The sequence below is a fragment of the Alosa pseudoharengus genome, unplaced genomic scaffold (assembly GCF_046254945.1).
Source record: "Alosa pseudoharengus isolate Yale_2024_CS ecotype anadromous, Long Island Sound unplaced genomic scaffold, YU_APseudo_1.1 YU_APseudo_1.1_scf_3, whole genome shotgun sequence".
Lineage (NCBI taxonomy): Eukaryota > Metazoa > Chordata > Actinopteri > Clupeiformes > Clupeidae > Alosa > Alosa pseudoharengus.
The window spans coordinates 34,907,915-34,935,447 of NW_027468718.1; the positions used below are offsets into that span (position 1 = coordinate 34,907,915).

Genomic DNA, 27,533 nt, shown 5'->3' on the forward strand with positions numbered 1-27,533 from the left:
AGACAGACAACAAAACAAATAAATAAAAAAAAGAAAGTATATTTAAAAAGTTGAAAAGTGATGTTAAAATTAGTCCAATTTCCAAACCAGCTGAAAATGTCCAAGGGCAATGATGATCCGTGAAAACTGCGCACAGAGCTGTGTCTTCACAACCGATGCAATGCCAACAAAGTTCTTTAGCAACTGACCAACCCGGTGAATTCACTGGCAGTCTGGAGATAACGTTAACGTTAGAAGCTAGGCCTGCTAGACTGCAGTCTGGAGATGATGGAAGCACAGTCCAAAGTACTGAGCGATCGTGTAGATCCGCAATTCGGTGGACTTAACAGCGACCGTTTGTTGCTCCGTGAGATTGCAGCTCTTCACCGTTAACGTTAGTCTGCAGTTGGCAAGGCAGCTCGCAGGTCAGCAACAGCTCGGCAGCCACGGTAGATCTTTCGCAGAGTAGCTAGCCTAGGTCCAGCTGTCCTGAGAGATCCCCTCGACCAGACAGTGACGTGCACTACTCACGGATGGATGGAAGGATGTCATAGGCCCAGTTAGTCTGCAGTTGGCATGGCAGCTCGCAGGTCAGCAACAGCTCGGCGGTCACGGCAGATCTTTCGCAGAGTAGCCTAGGTCCAGCTGTCCCGAGAGATCCCCTCGACCAGACAGTGAAGTGCTGCACCGCTCACGGATAGATGGAAGGATGTCCGATGCCCAGCTAGGGCAAAAGCTAGCCATAGCAAGCTCCCAATGGACAAATGTCAACGACATCAGCTGACTTACAAGTAAAAAGGACTAAGAATAACACGAAAACTATCAAAAATAGCGTAAATAAATATGGAAAACATTTAACTAGACAAACCAATACAAAAAATAAACATGACATTACATAAAATTGCGAACATTACATAAAAACAAACAAAAACATGATGCCAGACGGAGCGGCGTGTCTCGCCAGCGTCCCCGTAACCTAGCAACCTTGTAGTAAAAGGTAGTAAATAGAATCTACCAAAATTAAGGCCCTTGAAAGGTAGTAAAAGGAAATAAATGCAATTTGACTTGGTAGTACATTTTTCATCACCACCTCAATATATGAGTTTACATTTTTTGCTTAATATTTGTGTTTTAACTTCGTCTCCTAATTAAAAAATATATACGTGCTAACAGGACCTGAGTGAGTCGGAGTCGATAGCAATGACGTAGAAGCAGAGCCCGTCTACGGAGAGCCTCCCCACTCTCTATTAATCCCATACAAACCGAATTTGGCTGCAGTTCACCAGAGTTCACCTAGATGGCGATCGCGGGCGAGTCCAAAATGCATGGGGTCCTATGGAGCTACATGGCTACATTTATTGTTTTCACCTATTTAACAACTGAAACCCTCAGATTTTATTTTATTTTTCGCAAAATGGATATGGATTATCAATCAAAAGTGAAATAATCCGGGAGTCATGTCCTTTCGTTTTCTTACAGGTTGGGTCGTTGTTGCCCATAACATGCTAGCATTGATGCTATGATATGCTATGATCATGCTAATGAATGACGTCATTGACACGTTTGAAAGGCTTTTTAGAACAATTAAGTGACTTTAAAAAATATAATACTCAACCAAGTGTAATGTCTTTGCCTCCCCTTTCGAATACAATATTCAAATTACTTGAAAAAAAAATATATCCCGAGAAAAGTGGATTTTGAGGGGTACAGCTCCATAGACGTCCATTCATTCTGGACTCGCCCGCGAGCGCCCCTAGATGCAGTACCACACCGGAAGAGTTCCGAGAGTGAAGGTTCTCCCCTTATTAGACATTCTCTGGTAGAAGTAAACTGTGTAGAGTTCCGTGGTTGACAGCCTATCAGCGACGCCAACAAAGTTTACATTTTCGACTTTTTGCTTCAGTTGATATTACAGGGATACAAACAACGCGCTTTTCGGTGTCTCCTTCACGTTGCTTTGGGCGACTTATATGAATCGTGCAGATCCGAAGAGTTTTTTAGGGGCCAGGGATGCAGGGATGCTTTTCGGCGACTCTCACGTTTTTCACGTCATCTAGGCCCTACCGCAGGCTACCAGAGCAGCGTTTATCATATGGGCCTGCTGGTCCAGTGTCCGGTGCTTCTGTCACTCATCTAATAATATTTCTTCATGTAGCAAAGAAGCGGTAGATGTAGGCCTAGGCTAGCCTATCACTCTGATAACAGCTAAAAATATATAGGCTACACTCACTCGAGTCACTCTCTCAGTTTACACTAGGCTACTTCAGCTGGAAGTTTTAACAACTGTGGACTTGACTAGTGTACGCTTTCGTTCAGCTGACGGCAGCGCTGCCATCTGACTGTGATCATCCAGAACCGTGCAATAAAATTCCACCTATCCCATCAGTAACAAAGTTCGAACTAGTCACTGACATAGTAACCGACAACATTTTTTTAACGTAACCTAGACCTAATATCTAATGTTACGGAATTGCAAGAAAACGAGTGAACACAATTCCTTACTTTTAACCACGCAAGTGCGCGTGTCATTTATTAAAACGGTAGAAAACTGAATCAAAGACGGCACTGTCCATCAACAAAAACAGCATGCAGTTTTTAAAGTCCCGTTATTTAAAGTTCCAGACATTTAAAGGGACAGCGATCACTCAAGACAGACCTACACTTCAACTGAGTGATGAACGTGAAATTCTTTGAATAGCCTACAAAACACTGCATTTAGATGACAACTGCGTGAAGAACCACACTAATCTAGTTAATGGCGAATTAAGTTTATGGCATTCACATTTAAATCATTCAATAGCCTATGAAAACTTGATCAGTTAAATTGTTCTCATAAAAGGAACAGCAGGCCTACAAAATATTCCAAATAGGCTAGTTTTATTGCAGTGACAGAAAACTGCAACATATTTAACCATGTTAAATTTGAAAGCATCTAGCTAGTGACAGGAGGTTTTAGGGGGGGAAAGAAACTCTGTAACCTACTTGATTCCACAGTCAATGTTCAGTATTTGGCCTATAATTTAGCCTATAATATTGGCATTTGAATCCATGAAAACTAACCAAAATCTATCATTTCCTATCGACAACAGACCAGTAACGCATCGAATCGCATTGCTACACATTTTGAAGTATTGAAAATAATCAAATCATTGGCTTAAAGAATCTATATTTTATCAAATTGTGATTAAACTTGATTTACACTCCTAAATGGCATCCTTACCTACCTAACTAACTGTTGTTTTGGGAAGTATTTATCATGCAAGCATCGTGCATCCATGCTGAGTAATGCAATGAAAACATAGTTTTCAATTTTGCATTAGTAAAGCAGTCCACTGATGCAGGGACGGATCATGGCTTGTGCCAAGTGTGCACGTGCACAGGGGCCATCAGCCAATGGGGGCCCTCGGATTAAAAAAAAAAAATTGCCATGAATTGAGGCTAGATTATGCCCGTGCTTCTGTCGGTTAATTTGCGGCATAACTGAATGGTGTTATGGAACCGCGGACCGAAAGAAAAATAAACTAAATGTTTTCCTGATCAATAAATACTTCTTAATTCATAAAATATAGAGGCATAACATTAGGTGGAAGTGGTAGGCTATGAGTGCTCATTCAATGTGTATGCGTGTTTGCGAAAGTGAAACTGACAAACTGAACCACTCGTGGGTAGGTGAATGAAGTGGATTCCTGCAATGTTCATGAAAACAGCATAGCGATTGGATAGCCTAATAAATCGCGACTTGTTGTAGGCCTAACAGTAGCTTATATCGTAGCAAATAGCCTATGGCGATGCCGATGACATACTGTAGGCCTACACTTATTTCACTCGTCTCGCTGGAGTGAGCGCAATGTGGGTTGTTGCGCAAAGAAATTAATTAGGGGAGATGATCTGCATCTCCATTTACCAAACGCTACTACTCCACTGTTAACGTGAAATATGTCTCAATGCAAGGTAGTGTCAAGCAGCAGTGAAGTGAAAACCTTATCATGCAGGTAGCCAATGTTCATTTCACCTGAGTCAGACAGAAAACGGGCCCTGCTTGCTCTGTTAAAGTTTGTATGCCCCTTCCAAACTGCATTAAAAGGGTATATTTAACAGCCAGAATTTCAACATTTTCCCGGGGGAGACATCCCCGAACCCCCCGTAATTCACATCCGTCCCTGCACTGATGTGCATGTTTTCACGGACTGCTTTGTGTCAAATGTGCAACAACAATACCATACCAATAATAATGGCTTTATATATCCATATAAATAGATTTCTGGGCCTATCCTTAGACTGGAGTTGTTGTTTTTTTTTTTTTTTTTTTTTGGGGGGGGGGGGGGGTAGTCGGTGGTGTTTTAACTAGGGTTGAGATAAGGACAACTGAAACTGAACTCCTCGACACTACAAAAAAACATTGTCATTGACAATGACCATACTTAATGATCACAATTAGAAATTATTAGTGTACCTAATATTTATGATTTATACCTTATAGCAAGTTGTAAGTGGTACCCCCGCCCCCAAAAAAAAGGGCTGCTGCTTGATGTCATGTTGGTAGTAAAAAATACTGTGGAGGTAGTAAAAAAGGTAGTAAAAAGTAGTAAATTCAACTCAATGATTCCTGCATATACCCTGCATCAGCACAGTGACCCCCACGAAATTTCACCATAGGCAGCAGATTTCACAGTCCATGCAACTAAAAGTGTCAACTGTGTGTAGCCTACAACGGAGTGGTAAGTTTGACCACCAAGTCGAAAAAGTCCATAATCAGACCCATAGTCAGTCCATAATCAGTTAACCCGGCAACAACTGTTAGTCTAAGTTATTTACATTCGCAAGAATTTGTCTCATCGATTTTTTCGATGATGGTCAGGTCAGATAACTAGATGTACCGCAGAGCGGTACAAAATATGACCGCCGCCCAGTCCAGCACATTTTTTCCACAAAAATAAATCACGCTGAAAGGCCTATATGACGAACTGTCTCACTAAATTGCATTATCCACACTCAATTGCTAGACAACAAGTACCAAAACATGATTAGTTCATAGATTTCACATGTAAAATTCATTTTATACAACCCCACCCCCATCTTGCCTGTTCATAATTCTGAGAAATTCTTGAATTGTGTGCATGTGTGCATGTACACCTTTATGTTTATGTGTGTGTGTGTGTGTGTGCGTGCTCGTGTGTTTACCTGCGTATGTGTGTTTGTGCATGTGCATGCATGCGTACATATGTCTACTGTGTGAGTATGTGTCATACGCCGCTTCGCTGCGCGGCGGTCATAATAAGGGCATGCTAGTGCGTTAACGTTAGTCTATTTGTGTGTGTAGCTAGTTTATAACCTTTGGTTTTAACTATTGCTATCGATGTCAACCCGTTAATGCATGTGATAATTCAATGTGGGTTCTCAAAATTGTCATGCATCCACTTTCCCAGCATCTGACTATCCAATTTTGGTTGACATGTCAAATCAAACTAGGATATCTAATCGGTGTCAAGCTGGTGATGGGGGTTGCGTTTTTCTTTTTTCTTTCTTTTCATATGGTGTGAATCAATCTACACAAGTAAAAGTAGGCCTACAGTTACATGACTAAAATTCTATTCAATCACAATAATTTGTGGGCAGCCGTGGCCCACTGGTTAGCACTCTGGACTTGTAACCGGAGGGTTGCCGGTTCGAGCCCCGACCAGTGGGCCGCGGCTGAAGTGCCCTTGAGCAAGGCACCTAACCCCTCACTCTCCCCGAGCGCCGCCGTTGAAGCAGGCAGCTCACTGCGCCGGGATTAGTGTGTGCTTCACCTCACTGTGTGTTCACTGTGTGCTGTTTGTGTTTCACTAATTCACAGATTGGGTTAAATAATTTCCCTCACGGGATCAAAAAAGTATATATACTTATACTTATAAGTAAAAATACTATTTCAAACAAACCCTACTCAGAGTAGGGTACTAGACTAGACGTTTGATGATGTCAAAGCACATCACATATGTAATTGCTTAGATTCCAGTTAAATTTTCCAGTTTCATTGGGTGGTAGATGGGTGGATTTCAATCATTTGCTGGTAGATGAAACAACAAGCTGAGGCCAGCACAGGAGTTTGTGTCCTCAAGAAATTAACATGTTGCTTGTTCACTCGTGTTTGAGGTTGTTTCCTAATAGGAGATTTATAAAGGTACTTTAATACAATAACTGTACTTCATTATCCACCACTTTGTCAGCGAGTGAGTAGATTGTGAATGGCAAAACATAATTTGGCACTAAAGATCAGGGACTGAAAACAGAATGATTTTCATTTAGGTTCGTTCTGAGCAAAAACATTATTTGATATCATAATATTATACCTGTATAATATTAGGTCTTAAAAATGCTTGATGTCTAATGCCTAACTTCAGGCACAGAAAATGTCCTTGCTTTAAGCCTTGCATGAGCCTAACCTACAGTATGTATGGTGCTACCAACTGCATGACAGGTCTATACATATTTGACTAGTGTCTCTGGTAGCCTATCTTATTTCACAAATTGTTTTGGCAATTTAGACTACATACTTGGAAAAGGCAGTTAAATAGTGTTGGATATGAATATTCTTTTTATCAACTAGTAGTTCTAGCCAATTATACAGGGGAGATACCGATTCAGTTTAGGGAACGTTCCCTAAACTTTAGTTTTTGGTGTGGTTCTAACTAACCTTTAGAGAATCATAGGCTAACGTTCCCTAAACGTTCTTTGTTAGTAGGGATAGACCCACCAGGGAGTAGACATCCCCAGAGAAAGGAACACAGAGTATTAGACCTCATCATCACAAACACAAATGACTGTCGCCACAGTCGGATACTGAATCTTGATTAGTTGGTTAGCGAGGTATGTTGCGCTTAAAGCCAGGGTATGCTGTGCTACGAAAGTGGCTCTGTTTTAGCATCGCTGTATCACCATGGTGTCTTATGCTGTCAACCAAACCTGGTCGGGAGCAGGTTATGTGTTAAGTTATAACTCAAATCTTGTGAAACTACCGCCCACTGACCAATCAATTATCTTGAAAAACGAAGTTATCTCACATGTAGGATTCTGTCATATATCTTACAGGTGGAGCTCCGCCTCTACAAACATTTTGGACCTGATGCGCTTTAACAGTGTTGTGCGTGCAATTATGCCACTATAGACGTGCATACCGTACAACATCTGATGACAATCGATTTATTTGATGTTTAAGCTAGACACTAAAAATGACCACAGTGTAGATTACGCTATCGCTTATAAATGCGGAAGTAATTGCTTTTTAATATAGGCTGTCTTGTGCGTCTCCATGTTTCACGATTGGCTAACATCATCCCAACACCGAGAAGCCTAGTTTGACAAATATATCACATAACTGCTATCGTAGTATCATTTAACTTATACCCCTGAGGCAAGGCTTTGTGTAGCCTCTATGTCTAGATAGCCTAGATATGTCTAACGTGCTTACACAATCACATGTTCTAAAGTGATAAACAAAAAGTGACCAAAAAACAACAGAGCACAGCAGATGATTATTTTCTCTCTCTCCTCTTCAGTGTCTTCAGTGTGTCTGCTAAGATGTGGGTGGCAGTCACTGTGGTAATTCTGGCATTGATACCTTTCTTAATATATAACAAGGTAAGGTCTCTCTCTTTCTCTCTCTCTCTAAACTTGTGTGCACTGTCTGTAAAGCCAGACCAAGTATTCTGTCTGGCACTGACAAAAGCAAGGGCGCCTGCTGGAATGAATGTTATGGTACGCACACCTATCAATCCAATTAGTGTGGTTTACGTGAATCCCAGCTTGGTAACTATGGGGATTTATGACCAGTAACTAGCCTGGTCCTTAGGAGGTTAACTTTCAACACTAAATCAAGCTTTGTTGCAAAAAAAACATCAGTTGGAAAACAAATTCAAAATCACAGTTCTCTCAATGTGCTTTTATGTTCATGTTTATGCTCATCACCCTGTAGCCTACAACTTCAAAAATAGTAGTCAAAACTTTTCCACGATAATGTCACCAAGCATTGATTTACATATTCACTAGTTCCAAAGAATTTCTGAAAATTAAAAAATATTAACTTGACGTGTGTGGTTCTAGGAATCTTGCTAGGAAGCTTGCATCTGTGTATTATGCAATGGTGTAATGCAATGGTGTAATGTAAAGGTTTTTTTTACGCACTTCAGTTACGCATGTTTTAGTTACACGCATTCTCCCATTCTTCAGTCACACCCACAAGTTCGAAATCAAGGAGTATCAGCATATTAAAACACGCCCTCTGTCGTGCGTAAATGACAGAGGGGAGAATGCGAGCAAGGTGAAATGTGGTGTTAAGTGGGTTTTACATATGTTAAGTATGACCATAAGGCTTGGAATTTCACCATTTTAGGGGCAAGGCCACTTGGCCTTCAGTTGGGCATATTTGGTGGTGGCACCAAGGCCAAAGTTAACAGTAGTAGTCAGAGCTGCCAACTCTCACGCATTGGCCGTGAGACACACATTTGATTAGTTTCACACGCTCACACGCCACACCCCCGATTTCTCACGCTGAACTGTCAACGCGGTCGGTCAGATGCCTGAAAAATGAGTTTAGCCCAGCGTTTCTCAAACTGTGGGTCGCGACCCACTACTGGGTCACGGAGACATGCCAGGTGGGGCGCGAACTGACGTGAAAAACAGGAGTCTTTTTCATTTATTTTTTATCTGTAGCCTAGGCCCAGGTAGCACCCGATGCGCAATGGACGCACTATGTTATTCATAGGGAAGCGCTCGTGTCAAGGCAGCTTAGTTAGTCCCGACCTGAATGAGATTTTGAACGAGGTTGTGAGAGTGGTGAATTTCATCAAGACCCGGCCCTTAAAAGCGCGTCTATTCTCCGCACTTTGCGAGGAGATGGGAGCTGACCAGAAGGCTGCACTGTTTCACAGCGAGGCAAGGTGGCTTTCCCGAGGTAAAGTGCTGTCGCGCGTGTTTGAGCTCCGAGTCGCCTCTTCTGGGAGGAAGAGCGCATGTTTGAATCTGCAAGCACGTTCACTAATGAACATTTCTTGACGAAGCTGGCCTATCTTAGCGATATATTATTTGGAAATCTCAATGAGTTAAATCTCCAGTTACAAAGACAAGCACCTACCTCACCTAGCAGATAAGATTACTGCATTCACCAAAAAACAGGCGCCTCGATCGCAACAGTATTATGCCTTTGAGAATCTGAGTGAAATCGCTGAAACGTCTGCTTCGGGAGCCACTCTTGTGATCCCATGTATTAAACAGTAGGCCTACATCACATCCCTGCAAAGTTTATTTCCAAAATATTTCCCAACCAGCAGTGCTTAGTATGACTGGATTATGGATCCATTTAATGCAGCATGTTGGTATTTCATTGAATATATTGTACAGTGCTGTAAAATATTGGCCTATGCTTCCTAATAATGTTGCTGGAAAACAGAAATATGTGTGTTTAATTTACAATGGCACATTATGTATTTATTTATTATTATATCTGCAGCACCAGCGGATTTTAACTCTGCTAAAGAGAATATATTTAGAACTTGTCATTATTTCAATACATTTAACAATTTTAAGCTTGACCTATAGGCTACCACTTTCTTAGAGCAATGAGGGTCAGGTGGGGCTCGAAAAGGCTCCCTTGATCAAAGTGGGGAATGAAAGAAAAAGTTTGAGAACCACTGGTTTAGCCTATCTATAGATCTACCTGTTGAGCCACTGATCGACTAGTTATGCTTTCAGAGACGGTGAGAGGGTTCAAGACCACCCCTGTGTAATTTTGTAAATTTTCTCTCATTTGCGATGCTACTTCAGAAGCCATCCCAGGCGCATTTCCCCCGCTTCAGGTATGCTTTGAGTATTATTGAGTATTTTTAACGCTGAAGTGTCAACCTGGTAGGTCAAATATCTGACAGATGAGGTTCAACTAAACTAAACCTATACATATCACACATCATGTGAACGAGCAGAATCTAAGATTTCCAAAGTATTAGTGCCAAGTTGCTGTGATAAATGGTTCGCCAGAAAATTAACATTGAACTGACATGCAATTTAGGCTAATCATATTTGCATTTTGCACACAGTGCACACCCATTACTCTCGGTTAAATATCTCACTAACCCTTCACACAACACATGGCAAACCCAATATCACAATAAACAGCAAACCATACCGAATACGAGGATATAAAGCATGCCTCTGTGCAATAAGTGGTTCCTGAGTAATCCGGTTTTGAAATTGCAACACATTTCTACATAGCCTCATTGGGGCGAAATTATAATGTATTCTAATGTAAACTAGTAGCCTTCATACATTTTTGTAAATTGCTCAGCCATAGATTATCCCACTATCATGGTTCTTATATTGTCAGGTTCCAGCCAATCCCACTTAACACAGATAAATGAATATATTTCTATTGGCATGCTACCTAGTGACATTAATGCAAAAATATGAAGAAAATCAAATAATGGGACACAAATATTGATATAAAGCCTGACATAAGCCATATGCAAACATTCACATCATACGTTCCCAGATATGGGTACATCCTGAAAAAGGAAGAGCATGTCCTGTAGGCTATAGGCTAGATGGCCATTACAATGACCAATATAGTATCTTACATGAACTAGCTGAATAACACAGGTGACCACTTCTGCATAATTTCATGGAGTGCTGAAATGTACACACATTTTTGAAAATTTCTGAACTGTGAAATGTAGCATATTTTGAGTTTAACGTTAGGCCTAATGTATAACGTTACAAACTAGGGAAGGGATTTTATCAAATTCATGTTAGCTGATGTGATGCTTGATAACGTTAGCAAAGTCGCTGTTCTTAGCTTCTAGCTTAGCCTACAATGCGCATTTCTTCAGATAGCGGTCATTACGTGCATGTAACATGCTCTAAATAGGCAGTGGTTTATTTAACGTAGTCACGTACTTATATCTGTTTTATTTTCAGAAACACACACACGGACACACACACAGCCGAATTGGGACTGAACCGACTTTTGGAGCTGAATACCATGCAATACAACTAGAGAAATGATAAAAACAGACCACGTAGCATTTGTTTAGGGTTGTCTAGCATGGTTCGAATTACGGGGGGATTGGGGGGGTCCGACTCCCCTAGATGAGACTTGGACCCTCCCAAATGGGATGAAAATAATAGTTTAGGGGGTACTGAAAAAAATTAATAAAATGTAATGTTATCATATATTGCATGTAATCAAATGTATTACCATCACATACCAACAATTCAGGATATAATCTAATGAAATACGATTTTCAAACCCTCACCCCCATTGGGCTGTACCATTTATCTGGTACGTTCAGACTGTGTTCTTTGCTAGCCTATGATATAATACTGACGACGAATTAAAACAAATGCACAGTGTAGGCTGCAAACGCCTAAATGGATTGACAAGCGGTGGACAACTGACCATACATTTGTCTAATATTTCACTGCCTTTGTAAAACATATTGATAGCCAACCTTAGAAAAACATTGAGTACAGATCGCGGTTTAACCGGAGGTCTCCCTTCACTCAGCGGCCACGACCATCGCTGCTGCTTAGCTTAAAAATCAGGCCTACAATCACACGCCATAGGAGGAGTTCCATAGATTAGATATACAGACACGGAGAGAGGTTTAATGAGGCGATTTATCATTTTGTGCAATTTCATTCTTAATGAACAAGAGGGAATCTGCACTAATATTCAGGGAATTTCGCATGGTTCTCAACCTTTTTAAAGCAAATGCCCATACACCCATAATTGCAACGTTACCTGCAGTTTGTTTGAAACGCTAGGTAAACATATAATAATAAATTGGACCTGAAATGTCTTTCTTTGTTGCCATTATTAGAGATCAGGGGGCGTAGGCCTATTACAGAAACTTCCTAACTCGAAAATCCTATCTTATCTGTTTGGTAACTACGGTAACAAGGGTTAGGATCCATAGTAGCAGAGTTAAAATCCGCTGGTGCTGCATATATATACAGTCTATGTTAGGATCGGATTTAGGGAAAAAGTCATTACCAGAACGGCCGATCCTAAAGTCAGTTTCTTATCTTAACTCCAGATAGGAAATGTGTATTACAGAAATATCCTAAGTTACCAAAATCCTAAATAAACTGTCCTAACTTTAGGATGACCCATCAGCTCTCCTAACTGTCAAATTACTGTTACAAATAAGCGAGATGGCAGCTCTTTTGTTACATGTAGCGCAGGTACTGTCTGTATAAATCGTAAATTGTAAATAAATCGTAACTTGTAAATAAACTACCAGTGCTTTTTCAAAGTTCACAATGTCTCGTTTTAAATGTCAAGGCCCTCGGAAGTCTAACAATGAAGTATGGAGCTACTTTGAGACTCGTAAATGGTGTAAAACAGTGATTTATTTGCATGGCTAGGCGGATAACTAGCGCCCGATTTCTGAGTGCAGGGGATAAGCCGAGATGAGCTAGACATACGTTCACACTCGGTATCATGTTTCAACACATTTTAGGTCAATATCACACCGGAATTCTCCTTTAACAGAGGTGGCAAAAGCCATTGGTGGATTAGCGCGAAGTTACATCAAGTTTCCAACGGGTAATGAACTCCACATTGAATTATTATTATGATAGCTGCTAGTTGTGAAGTGAGGTGATCCAACAAGTTTCATCTGTTGCTAAGTAACAGACATAAAAGCTGAACGTCGATGCTAGATCGCCTACTTAGGATATCTTAACTTGAGATAAGATAGGATTCCTAAATTAAGATAGGATATGTTTCTGTAATACCAAATTGAGAAAAATCCTATCTTACACCTCTCCTATCTTAACGTAGGACTTAAGATAGGAAGTTTCTGTAATACGGCCCCAGCCTTTCTTAAAAGCGTATTGCTGCACGTTTTGTGATAGAACACCAGGCGCACAATCCACTAGGCTACATTATATGAAATGCCTAGCTTAATTCCAACTGTGAACAAGTCATTTTTTTATTATCCAAGAAAAAAGAATTAAATGGACCAAAGGCACGCTAGGTGAACTTGGCTATTAAACGGGAGACTTTCTGTGGCCCATCTGTAAACAATTCTGGGTCTTAAATTAAGTAGTATGTTTGCCATTTCCGTGCTATTGGTCTATGCATGTCCATGTTTGCATTGCACTGCTATACCAAATATTTTTTGACTGTGGCGCGCAATTTTACGCACGGGACGCACCTTGAAACAATGTTTACCCAAATTCAACCCTTCCCATAACGTGCAAGGTATATTGTGCTTGCTAGTATGATTAGGCCTACAGTAGTTTCTTTTAACTTGTCGACCAGCCAGCCACGGCCATATGACCTATATTTCGAAGGAAATTTGACTGTGAACCACAAGTGTAAAATCATGTGTAAGCCTATATAAAATTGAAAGTGACGTCACCAGTCAAAATAGCTGTACCCCCCGAAGCTCACGGTATAATTCGAACACTGGGTCCATCTCTGCTTATGCACGAGATAGAAAAGTAGACCAAAACAGTAGATTGATGAAAAAAGGATATGTCGTAAAATGAAGGCAATACTAAAGGTTTTCTGTTCGATTTACAAGCACCATCTACAGGATTTTCATCGAAAGTCATCAAATTGAACATTGACAAAAAAATAGATATGCCTAGGACTACATAAATTGGAAAGTAATGAAAGCATAAATTTAAACAACAATGATCATGGTTTGTCTCTTGAACAAAACAAGTGAATAAATAAATAGTATTAACCCAAAAACAACTTTGGCATAGGCAGTTCAAAATAATAGGCATAGCCTACGTTCTTAGATTAAAAGGGTTCACTCCAAATTATTGTCTAGGCGTAGGTGGTCATAAAAGAAATTGGTATCAACGTATAGCCTATGTCTCATAGTTCTGCCAAAGTGTAAATATAATTACATACAATAATTAGTCAAATATAATTATCTGAAATGCAATGGCTTTCAATTTGTCATTTAATATTTAATCTGTGTAGCACACAGTTGATTTGACATTCATGAACAGTCGTCGACACATGACACGGTTTTAATTAGGCTATTGTCACTGAACAGGCTTCCAAATGTGCATGACACTATCAACAGTAGGACTTGTCTCTCATTAAAAAGTATAACTAAACCTGTACATCCAATCCGCGAAAATAAATCACATTAATCAATTTGTCTCCATCTTCTACTCCATTCCCCACTCTTGAAGTTTTTGTGTATGCTTGTTTGGCATGTGTGTTTGCGGGCCGCACAGAAAGTAGCCTACTGGCGCTGCAAAGGTGAATAGATTTGTAGCACTTGGCATGTGTGTTTGCGGGCCGCACAGAAAGTAGCCTACTGGCGCTGCAAAGGTGAATAGATTTGTAGCACTTGCCAAAAAATGTGTAGCATTGTTATAAAAATCTCTAAACAATCACAAGTAGGGCAGTTCATCACAGTCCTTCCATTGCAACTGGACTGATGAAAGGTCATGTGCACCTGTAGGCTACATTGTATTTGGGAAAAGCAGAAGGTAGCAACATAATGTATTTATTTATTTATTTATTTATTATTAAACAAAACAATCCCTGTCATGTCCATGCAGTTTTCAACAGCTATCAAGAAGAGAGGTCATGTCATTGATATTTTGTGAATGTTTCTTCTTCTACATATGCAAGAGTTTAGTCATCTAGTTCATATGATATTCAACTTTATTGTCAATGCACAAATTAAATACCAGTAGTCTAAAACAAAATGTTTTACCCAGTGGTGCAAATAACTGACATGTCCAAAAGGGCCTTCATGAAATGCGTCGCTAGACTGTTCATACACATTTTAACGGGCCAAGTTGAAGAGCTGCTGTCCGTTATTGTTCGTGCAAATATAGGCTGATTAATGTTCCCTTGCATTTTGCAACTGTGAGGTCCATGGTTAGTCTGGCTTTCGCCAGACCAAGCTCAATCTTTTAAGAAATCGAAAAAGAAATCGCCGGCAGATCAGGCTGGGTTCACCCAGCCTAGTCCATGGTAGGCGCTCGATTGAAATATTGTTTAATTTTGCGATTGAGATATCCACGTACTGGCACCCCCCAGCTTCAGAGCTATTCTAAATGCAAAAATGCATAGAGGGAGTTATGACAAAACCGTGACTGTTAACAAACTATAAGCTATATAAGGTAGGCCCTATGCTAGGCCTATTACACAACATAAATTGTCACTAGGCTATGCTGGCGACCAAAATAAAGTCTCCTTTGGGAACCAATGGCTTACAGTATCAAGCGGACTTAAGCTGCCACCTCTTGGCGAAAAGTTAATAGTTTTGCATATCAGTAGTAGGCCTAATACATTTCACGCAGCTGCGTGAATCACGGAAAGCGCAAATGAAGTGGACACTTCTAAATCATCGCCCTGCCCTGGATACTTCTCTCAACATGCGCTCTAAAACATTTGGTTTAAATTGAGACGTAGATCATCACAGGTGCGATAATAAATCTACATGGTGGCGAGTTGACACAAATTATTCACTTTGACGAATTTATGTAGTTTCAGTCCTAGTTACTTTACTTTGAGCCATGCTCTTCCTTACTTGAATTACCTTTGAAAATAGAGGATTGAAGTAGCCTAGTGGGTGTTTGGGAATGAACGTTAACTCAGATGCTTTTTGAGACTTTGAGCAGAAATGTCCCAGCCCGGTGTTTAGGATGCATCATAGACAGGTTATCTTTCAGGTATATATTTTCCATTAGAAAACCATCACGTTAGCGAACGTGTTGTGGCTAACTCACTTAGCTCCTGTTAGTAGCCTATGTCATGGGTTCCCAAAGTGGGGGTCGGGACCCCCGTTGGGGTCGCGGGACGCCAAGGGGTGGGTCGCGAAATGATTTCCATAAATCAAATAAATTTGGGGAAAATAAAAGAGGTGTCACTTGACCGCACTTTAAAGACAGATTTCAATTCCAAGACGCTTGCTGAGTTCTGGATTTCAGTCGAGAGGGAATATCAACAGCTATTCAAGGCCGCGATGGACGTACTGACGCCGTTTGGCTCCACATACCTGTGCGAAAAGACTTTCTCTGCACTGACATACAGTATATTAAAAACAAATACAGATCGCGTCTAAATGTGGAGGATGATCTCCGTGTGGCCGTCTCCACAATTAAACCAAGAATGGACTTGCTGTGTTCCGCGCATAGCGCGCATCCATCTCATTAGATGAGATTAACGCTGAAACATAGTTGCCAAAATGTAAATTTGCGCAGCAACAATGTACATATGTTTACAACAGTTTGTGATATTACCCTGACTGAGATATTCTTCTGTTAAAATGGAAATTAAAGTAATGTTTCAAAGTTAAGTTTGCACGACAGCAATAATGTGCACTTATGTTACATGGATATTATTTTTTGACTAAGGTATTCTGTTTTTATCATATAGTAAATTTCTATATGTAAAATCATAACAGGCTGCTTTTTTGTTGTCGTTAAGCCTGTGTTTGGATAAGCCTAGTGCGTATGGCCGGTGCGCACATTTTATTTTATTTTTTGAGTCACATCCAGGGATAGTGGGGGTCGCCAGTCTCTGGCATGGTTATTTTGGGGGTCGCGGGATGAAAAGTTTGGGAACTCCTGGCCTAGGTTATGGTCAGAAGAGAATGAGATGACAGTCGAAAGATACCATTATTGCTGTTATCAATTTGCTGGGTAGCCTATAACCGCATATGGTTTTCTACAAATACATCAATAATCAAATTGGCCTCCATCACTCAACCAATGCTAACGGTAACATTATTTTACCTACGTCCTAGGCTATTGATATAACTTATAAGATTAACGTTGCCTACCTGCAGTAAAAACCAAGCATGTCCGATAAACATTCTCAGATTTATTTCGGCTTCAAGAAGAAATGGGAATTACATTTCATGTGGAAATCATCCTACCCTTATTAGACGTTCTCTGCAGTAAACTACAGTGTTGTCCTTGTAGGAAGCGTCTATTGTCTTTCCAACCCACTTTAGATTGACTTCCAACAAAATTACGTCTCACTGCAACGATGCGCCATTTGGTGGACAAACGACTACGTAACGCCAATACTGGAAATGCAGCCAAATGATGATGAATATTTGGTTTTCCTTTAATCCTACTGAATTTGTAATTATGTATCGGCCATTCTAATTGCCGGTACCGATAGTATGTGCGTGCCTGTGTGTGTGTGTGCGTGTGTATATGTGTGCACCACCTTCTACAGGCCAATGAGTGTACAGTCACTAAATAACTTACATTTTTTTAGACCACCCCATGGATGAAATTCTACAAAACTTGGCATACCCCCAGAGAATGTCAGGTTAATCATATACATAAACTTTGGTGCAGTTCTTTACATCTTAAAGGGGTGGTTCAGGATTTTGGACATAGGACCTCATTTCCAAGTTGGCAAGGGTGATATTTATCAGTGGAGACCGTTTTCAACACATTTCATCCAGTCCTTTTAGTTGCAGAGTTCGCAGATGCTAGGCTAGCGCAAGTCAACGGTATGTGTTAGCCTGCCATTAAAAACAGTCTTACCCACTCCACAGTACACCCGGTACTGGGCTGTATTTTGGGCCACCAGCGCATGGCGTAATACTCGTTATTCACCCGCGGAAAGTTGAATTCGTTATTTTGCACGTTTATTTTTTAAGCATTGCGCCCAGGGGTGTGGCAATTAACAACCTAGGGAGGGACCTAGCGCGTCTAAAAATCGCTATCATACACCACCTAAACCTGGTCAGAAGTCAATGGCGAGTTGTTCATATGCTATTTTAAGAGCGCATGTCATATTGGCAGGTGCACGCACCATCCTTCTATCATTCATGAACGCACACCAGCGCACGTCCATGCAAAGCATTACAAATTGCACGATTACAATGGGAAACATAATTAGAATAAAGATATTACGAAATACTGTACATCTCATGATGAGTAGTTATTCACCTTCATTTGCAAATTGGTAATGACGGTTAAAAGTGATTAGGGGAGAGGCGAGAGACACGTATGGAGCACAGCTGAAGACGCACTGTCACGAGATATAAGCAACTCCTCTGCAGGATAAATGTTGTTTTATTCAGTCATTTGAGCAACATTAGGGTAAGTGTTGCTTTTTACAGCCTATGTTTTCGATGGTAACCCATTGTCAGTCAATAGTGAAAGTAACTGCATATAACTGTCTTGTCATTGACTGACTCCTTGGTGAAGTTAGTTTCACTTTGCCAATGAGTTCAAATAATAGACGAGTGCAAATGCGTGAAGGCTATGCTAGGTTTTAGTAAAGCATGGTTTAAGAATGACTATTCCATACGGTCTCGCAAGCAGCCTCATTCAAATGCGCCGTTGAATGCCAAAATACCGATGTATTTATTTGACATATTGCGCGTTGCGCCGTTAAAGGGAATGACAGATGTCATTCTCATTGGTTTAAAATGATGTTACGCCCCAAACACACCCATATGACCGATTAAAAGACCTAGGAACACCTTGTTACGCCATGCACTCCACTTTTGAGAACGTAACCCCTACCACTGTGAACTGGATATCCTACTAAATTTGAATAGACTTTTGACGAGTGACGATGCACTTTAGAATGTCATGATAGGGCCCTCTATGTCCAAAATCCTGAACCACCCCTTTAACTGAAGAGAGGGGCGATTAAAGCAGAATGATATTGTATTTTCATTTTTTACCGGGGCGGTGCAAATCACAAATGAGTGATTATGGGCTAGGTTGATGTGGGCCCTTGAGACCAACATACCATAAAAATGTCTTCATCCTCGGTGCCACGGTTCAGGTAGTTATTTAGGAAAAGCTGAATCTTTTGGGTTTCGGGGGGCCCAGCGCGAGGGGGGAGTGGCCCCCGGGGACCAAACAAAATTTTTCCCTAAAAGTCTAGTGGGGCTACATACCCATCAAATTTCATGTGCCCCGATATTTCGGTGTCCCGGGTATCGTTGACCAAAAATTCAGGAAGTAGATGACGGGGGGGGGGGGGGGGGGGGGGGGGGATCTTTGACAATCCCTATATGACCGCTTCGCTAGCGGCGGTCATAATAAGCTATGTGGTCTACACGCTTTAAGTGGGAAGCGAACCTGCACACACACAAATATAATTACTTTACTATGCCGTCTCGCTACGCATCACAGAACGCAAATGACGCAGAGTAGCAAGATTCCTAGAACCACATGTCAAGTTAAAACATTTAAAGTCGCATAATGTTTATAAATTCTTTGGAGCTAGTGAATGTGTAAATCCATGCTTGTGACACTGTCGGAAAAAAGCGTTTCTACTTCTATTTTTGAAGTTGTAGTCTACAGGTGACGAAAGCACAGGTTGAAGGAACCATCTGTTTGGACTCGTTTTCCGATTGATTGGTGTTTTTTGCAACACAGCTTAATTTAGCTTAAAGCCATGGACAAGGTTAGTTCTGTGGGATAAATTCCCAAGCTGTGATTCACTAGTGAGGTTGATGGAATACCCCTTTGGTCAGTGGTGTAATGCATTTTAGGTAGTGTACAATAGCGATTTTTAGATAATGCGCCAGAACCCTCCTTGTGCGTTGCTCAATAAAAGAGACGTGCAAGATGAGAATAAACTTTGAGCTGGGATAATAATCCGCTTTCTTCCAGGTTTTGCGTCACGAAAATAGGGCCCAAGGTATCCGTTGGTCTGGCCGCTCTTACACTCCTTCCCGCTCCCTCAGATCCTCTAACCAAAATCTCCTCTCTGTCCCCCGCACTCTCTACCCTTCTTTCAGCACCATGGTCCCTAAACTCTCCTCTCTGTCCCCCGCACTCCCTCCCTCAATCTCTCCGAGACTGTCCCTCCTTTCCTTTCTTCAAAGCTCACCTCAAGACCTTTCTGTTTCAGAAACACTTCCGCCACCGCTTAGACTGATCACAAATGCCCTTTTTTTGACTGTGTGTTTGTTTTTGTGTTGTCTTGCTCTGTTTCAGTTGACTTTGTAAAGTGACCTTGAGTCTAAAAAAGGCGCTATATAAATAAAACTTATTATTATTAAAGTTTCAATGGGTTTTATATGTAATTAAGTCACACCGTACTTGTGTTGCCATGTATAATTCCTGCACTCCTATGGTAAATACCATCATGAGTTTTTGTCCTTTGTAACATTTGTATTAGTTAAGGACCATCAATAAGCAGTTATTGGGTAGTGTACAGTTAACAAAATACCACATTATATCATTTATGTTTATATACATTTTACAATCAAATAACTAAAGTTTTGTATCTATTTTTGACAGCACACATATGGGAATCTCTATCTTGACTCTGGTAATTTGGTAATATATCTTGGAGAAACATTGGAAATGGCTGGAAAAGGGACAAACGACGCTTTCAAATTCTCTGGTAAATATGTAAGGGATAATGTATAGAACGCCGGTCATTATTGGGAAAATAAGTCCCAACTGGGCGAAACGGACCCCTACATGCCAGCGGAGGGGTCTTGCTTTGCCCTGAAGGAACTTTGCTGAGAAACAAATAGTTCGCAACACACGCTGAACTTGAATCAAACGTTCTGTAGAACACAGCTGATCAACCATCTGCCTTCACTTTTGAATGAAAATCTGTGCCATTGACAGCAGTCATTATTTCCAGGTCCTTAGATGAAAATAATGACTGGTAGAACTTTGAGAAATCCCATTCAAGTCAATGGAGCTTTCTACTTGCTTTGTGAAGAGCCGTTTAATTAGCATTAATTGAAATTTATTGAAACATTAAGCCAACAAACAGAATTTGCTTTTTTCAGAACTGATGCTATTTTGTACTACAATGCTTATGTGGGAAATCTTTCTCTATTTACATTTTTCAAGACTGTACATTTGTTAAAATGAAACAATTGGGGAATGTAGTAAAACAGTCAAACATGAAGGAAGAAATGAAGGAATTGACGACTTGCATTAACACTGTAAGAAAGAACTGCAATGGATGGATGGATGTGCCAGAGTGCTCCACTTTGTTTCCACATCTGGGAAAGGTAAGTTGCTATAACAATATAAAACAATATCTGCACCTTTAATGTGTCTGGATGGGCATGACTGGAGACTACTGATGCAGAATAAACATGGTTATTTAGCTTTATCACCCAGAATGAAGAAATACTCTTTTCTGATTGGCTGGCGGGTGGCCTTTAATTCTGAATAACAGGACACCGTTCCATATCAATGCTTATGAATGGTAACTATAACAACCATAGTAGGACGGCTCTAGAATCTTTGGTTGCAGGCTTCCCAACAATGGAATCAACTGTAAACAAGCTAACTGTCCATGCTAAACAACAACAAACAATGTACAACAAGCTGAACTAGTGAGCTTCTTTTTAAACAGAATCGCGTGTTTCCAGTGTTTACAGTGGCAACCGGGTGATAAGCGGGATAACGGCCTTCGAGGTATGTCCAGTTATACGGAATTAATGGACTTGGGCGGAGGCCGCTGCGCGTCGGGGAGTTTTTGCCCCTCGCCCTCGTCCATTAATTCCGTATAACAGGACACCTCGGCGGCCGTTATCCCTTACTTAATTTACACTTTTAAATATGTTATTAGCTGCTTTGAAATAAGATTTTACACCTTTAAAAAACTCTTAATTTGGTGATACATATTTTGATTAATGCTTACTTTAATTACTGATAGTCTCATCTCTCATAACAAATGATGGGTCATTAATAATGACATATTTTGATAATGTGCTTCATTACAAACGGGGGACATGGTAAGCCATGTCATGCATCTGACATGGATATTGTCAAGTGCTTCACCTCCCACCTTATCACTTATTTAAGGATATGGATTGATTGACAATTTTGACAATTTATCAATAGGACCCCACCTCTAATATGTTGAACATTGTATGAGATATTTTAGTTGGCATTATGCCTAATTTTTAACGGGGAGATGATTTAGCCTAAAAAGAGATACTTTTGCATTTGCCTGACGTGATGTAGCCTAAATAGTATGTTTGTTTTAATATTTGACTTACATTTGACATATTTAGGCCTATTTGATATATTTTAATTAATTCAATGTATTTACTACTGTAGATATTGTTAAAACGTTGTTAATACTAATAGTTGATTATAAGAGCAAAGTATGTTGCAAATCATCTTTACCATGTGTTCTTGTAAAACCATTACAAGTGTTCCCTTGCATTTCCTAACATTACATCAATAAATGTACAAACATAGTGGAGAGTTCATGTTGATTTGGAAATTTGATTGACAACTTTATACCAGACAGTTTAAGTAAGCCTAACTTTTTGATCATGTGTGTTTGGATCATAAGCATATGATGACTTGTATAGATTCTTGTTTATTCATGGCTTCATAAAATATCAACATCCCATGTAGCTTTTAGAGTATTTAACCATTGGCCCAAGCAGTGTGAAATAACAAAAGTTTAATCAAAGTAGAATTGCTTAAGCGTAAAAGCTAAGAAGACCTCCCACATAGCAAGAAGCTGGTCTGAGGGCAGATCTGGCGTTCTGCCCATCCTCCAGTTTTGATAATTTTGATCAAAACATATTCTGATGGTCGACAGTGGGTCAGAAGTGGTAGTCTGCAATCTGGAAGCCAGATTTCACTATCTGGGTTTTTACTCACAATTTAGCCCCCCTCACTTTGAAAATATCTCCTGCTCCCCTGTAATCACCCACTTTGGATTTTGGAGCTTACTGACTGTGCATCTTCAGTTTTAACATGATCATAATCCCATAGCCTACTACATTTGAATCTGTCCATCTCTTTCCAACTTGACTGAAGTCATCCACATATTTGCACAGACGTCCTCACTATTGTTGAGCAGCATAGTTTATATTCTCCTGTCTCTTGATTTGTTGAGGTAATTGAGGTTGGCATTGTTATGTACTGTATTCGAAGGTGCAGGTGTCAGTCTACAGAATTGTTAGATAAATTGATATTATGAGAAACAGCTGCCATTGAAACATTGTTTCTCAACAGTGAGTTTTAAATTCTGAATATACACACCTCAAGAACGTCTTGACTCTATAAACAAACTTCAAAGCAAAAGTGAAACTCGTGAAGTCAATTTTTTGTTAGGCTATGTAATGACACACTATTTTACTGTACTCCATTCTCTATTCAGTTCACCATGCTTACGTTTTCAAAATCAAACACTGAGATCAGAAGAGAAAGTCCTAAATTAACAAGGTGGTGGATCAGTCTGGTTCTATTTTAAGTAAATCACGCCTCTTTCATAAGGCCGCCTTGATTTCAAACTTGGCCGCTGTGTGACAGAAGGGGGAATGGGAGAATACGCATAACTGAAAAGTGCGTAACTTAAGCGCGACTTACGCACGAATGGGAGAATTCACCCCTGTTATAAAATACTTTTTGAGCTAATCAATTGCAATCAATCAATCTAGTTGAACGTATGTTTCCAAATAAATTGTAAAAGTTATATTCTGCATGTGTAGAATGTCAAATCCATCAAACCAGACACACTTATTCAAAATTGTACAGTTTGAGTAAATTTTCAGACGTAAAGATGTGTGGCACCTTTTTCTCTCTCATGTGTACACACTGTTCCTTGCTATGCCAAAATGTCACAATTTATGGACGTCTTATGTTTTCTATTCTTTTTACAGCTACAGTTTGGAGATCTCATTTTATTTAATCGCTGGCATTTGATACACTGGGGTGTTTATGTGGGGAAAGGACAGATTCCAGGACTTACAGGAAAGAAAGATGAAGAGGATTTGTTTCACATCACCTGTAAATACACACAGCCCAGTAGTAGCAGTAGTACCGTATTTTCCGGACTATAAGTCACACTTTTTTTCATAGTTTGGCTGGTCCTGCGACTTATAGTCAACTTAGAGATGAAAAAATATATAATTGAACATGTTTTTAAATGTTAATTCATATTAACTGACATGACACCCTACATGAAACATTACCGTCTACAGCCACGAGAGAGCGCTCTCAAATGCACTTTCAGTCAGAGATTAGTATGTCCTACACTGTCCTACACCATGAGTCTCCAACACATCGCTCTCAAGCTACCAGTCGCTTGCCGCCCCGTTCTGAGCTTGCCAGAGGCTGAAGCAGTAACCTACATTTAAACACAATTGTTGCTGCCAGGCATCAGCCTACAAATTTTCTAAAAAAAGTAAATCATGCATAATTAAAAAAATAACTCAATTTAGGCTATCGTAGACCTCTTTGGCTATACGGAATAAGGTTTCCATTACAGCACAGCACACGTTCCATGAATGAATGAAAACGGATGCCTTATCTCGCAATAAGCGGATGGAAATCCCAACACTCTTTCAACTACATGAAACTTAATAGTGAACCATCAAATACCCCACAGATTGCAGTGGTCATCAGTCCTGATATTTAGCAATATAATCAAACAGTCCAAACGTAAATTAAATCCCAAATCGAACATCTTCTGCTTTTGATAGCCTACCGGTATGCTGCTCCAAACGAAAAGTAGGCCTATGTAAAACGCACCACGTAAGAAATAAAGGCCTAGCTGCCTCTAATACAAGCCTGCCCCAAATAAAGGTGCTGTGCTTTGCACAGCCTAAATAAAAGACCCCAGCCATAATTTGAGGATTTACGATAGACTGTCTCCTAAACATTCCTCACCCATTATCTAGGCATGCATGAAAACATTTGAAAACAAAACTCATTGCCATATATGTAATATTTGATCGCTGTTTTGCTACAAATTATCTTTCACGTAATGACTGCGCACACTAGAAAGTGAAAGTAGGCCTACTATGCGCTCCATGTCTGTAGCTGTCTGTTCACGTCCGCAATCGATTATAATGTTCCTCAAATGGAGAACACATCCATATTCTCTCGCATTATAGGCTGTCATAAGTATAGAATAAGTATACTCTTTTGATTTGAGGGAAATTTGGTCTCTGCATTTATCCCAATCCGTGAATTAGTGAAACACACATAGAACACAGTGAACACACAGTGAGGTGAAGCACACACTAACCCAGAGCAGTGAGCTCCCTGCTACAGCGGCGCTTGGGGAGCAGTAAGGGGTTAGGTGCCTTGCTCAAGGGCACTTCAGCCGTGGATGTGGGCATGGGAGAGCGCCGCTCAACCACTTCCCCTGCCCACACATTTTTCCTACTGGTCGGGGATCGAACCGGAAACCCTTCGGTTACAAGCCCGAAGCCCTAACCAGTGGGCCACGGCTGCCCCTGTGTGTCATGCTTCTGTGTTTGCAAAATTCCTGACGGTTCCTGATCACTAAAATTTTGTTTTCCTTTCCTGTCGATAGCGGTTGATGTAGAAGCACCTAGGCTATCATTTGACTTCAGCGGTGACAAATCCTGCTGAGAGAGAGAGAGAGGCACCTGCAAAGTGGTCCTGCGTGCGTGTGTCTCTGCATGGGGCTACGTTCAATTCAAGTCAGACTTGGTCCATCCAGTCAATAGTCCCACATTCAGGCCGCTCCATTATTAGATTAACGTTATCGCTGTAAAATGTGTGCAGGAATTTCTCGTATTATGATGGCTAGAGTTGCGGGACTTTTATTATTATGCGCAATACTTAATAATTTATGCGCAATACCCGCAATCCTGCGATGAAATTTAGGCCCTGGTTTTAAATGCGCATCTTTTTTTTCTCTCGCTCTCTCGGAGGTGGCCTGCCGAGCATTTGCTCTGCTGCCAGCTTGTGCCAATATATCGTTGAAAATGCTTGATTGCATTGCATTCTCCACATTGTTAGTTAAATTTTCATGTACCACATCAGCATTTTTGTTCAGTGAATCTTTTGTAAATTGCTTTACAATTAGCTTTGGGCCTCGTTGGCAGCCTTCTTTATCGGCTCTGGCAGCCATTCACTCCTTCCTCTGCATGTTCTTTTTCTTTCTCGTTCTGGGCGGTAGCCTCCAGAAAATTTGCACTGCTGCCGGCTTGTGCCTCGATGTCGCCCAAAATGCTTGATTGCATTGCATTCTCCACACTTTTAGCTACATTTTCATGTACAGTGGGCAGTGCTTCGACTTGGCCAGCTTCCCTCGCGGTCCGCGCGCGGTATCACACGACTTTAATTTGTATTTTTCCAGTGACGCTGCAACGACGCTGCAACAACCCAAACAACCGGCAGATGTCTCAAGTGAGCAGGGTGTCTCGTAAAAAGAAAGCAGACTGGTTTAGAAATAATTTAATAGCCAGAAATATGCCTGCCCTGCCCTAATAAAGAAATATTTGGTTAACTGCGAGTGAATCCCGTTTGCAGCCGTAGAAGAAACGCAGGACAAATTAAACATTCTGGTTTTCTCCGAGTGCAACGATGATAGACAGACATCATTTGGACAAAATATAGAGCATATTAACCTCCGTTGCTCAGCCAAATGCCTTCCTGTTACGTCCTGTTATCACGGAGTTACAGGCAATAAACGATTTTTGATGGTCACAAGTTTACTTAATTAGCGTTTATTTTTTTTATTATTAAAGAGTGTTTTTCATTTAAAGGCTTGACTTCGTGCTTAGGGACCGTTCGTTATTTATTGAAGGGGCCACCGGAGGAAAATAGGGGAGGGTCATTTTCATAGTCTAATTTTCATAGTCTAATTATTGAGTTAATTTAATGATGGTAATGATGGTAATGATTTAATGATGAAATATTGCTGAGTATTGATGAAATGGTGGCACAGGCCTATGGTTGTACTGACTCCTTCACATTTTCATGGCCTAGCCTAATTATATAGATATTGTAGTACTTTTTTATATCAGCCTTTGAAAACTGAAAAAAAAATGTCAATGTCAAAAAATCATTTTCGAGAATGAGTATTAAATACTGGACATAGATTAAATAGCCTATTGCTGTTTTTCCTTGGTCTCCCTCACATTTTCATCTGTTCTTACGAGTAGTAAACAAAACCATATGATTTACTTAATGTTATACAAGAACAGAATGGAATTGGACAGAATTGAGTTCAGACTTGAGTTCGGTATTTTGGGTCCGGTGTTACATGGCAACTGGCTCCCGTGTTAACTGGCTGCGTTGATGACGTTTCATGATTGATGACGAGTCTTTGACAGATGTGGCCGCTTGCAGATTTGTCACTTTCTGATATACTAGAGACGCACACAAATATGCATGACATGTTTAAAAGTCAAAATTGTATGTACTACTACATGCACTGGACCATGAATATGCCACCCAAAAAACAAACACCTAAATAGCATAAATTAACTTCACGTGGGTATCGAACCACGAATAAATTGACCTGTTTGCTTGGTAATCGGACGTCTATCAACTTGCGCCACGAGCCAGCTGACGCTACTCACAGAAATTGACTTCAGTTGTATGATTAAAAGAAGTCAGCTAACGTTATGATAATTGTAACAAGTTAACATAGCTGTTCATGTTATCTGGCTACCATGTTATCATGCTACCGTTGCCCAAGCCATTTAGTAGGCCTTCAAAGTATCATGGTTAAGTTTTACAAACATTTCACTGAGGTTAGGCTGTGGCCGCCCCTACCTGAAGTGTCTGTAGAGCAAATAAATCAGCAAATAAATCAAATAAAAATCTGTATCCTTGTGTTGTGTATCCTT

General features: G+C 40.4%; 1 long non-coding RNA gene across 1 annotated transcript in view; it reads right to left on the reverse strand.

The window, feature by feature from the left end:
- LOC143099751 (uncharacterized) overlaps positions 1–27,533 on the reverse strand; it is a 53,312-nt gene that overhangs the window by 12,724 nt on the left and 13,055 nt on the right. The gene's annotated exons all lie outside the window — the stretch shown is intronic.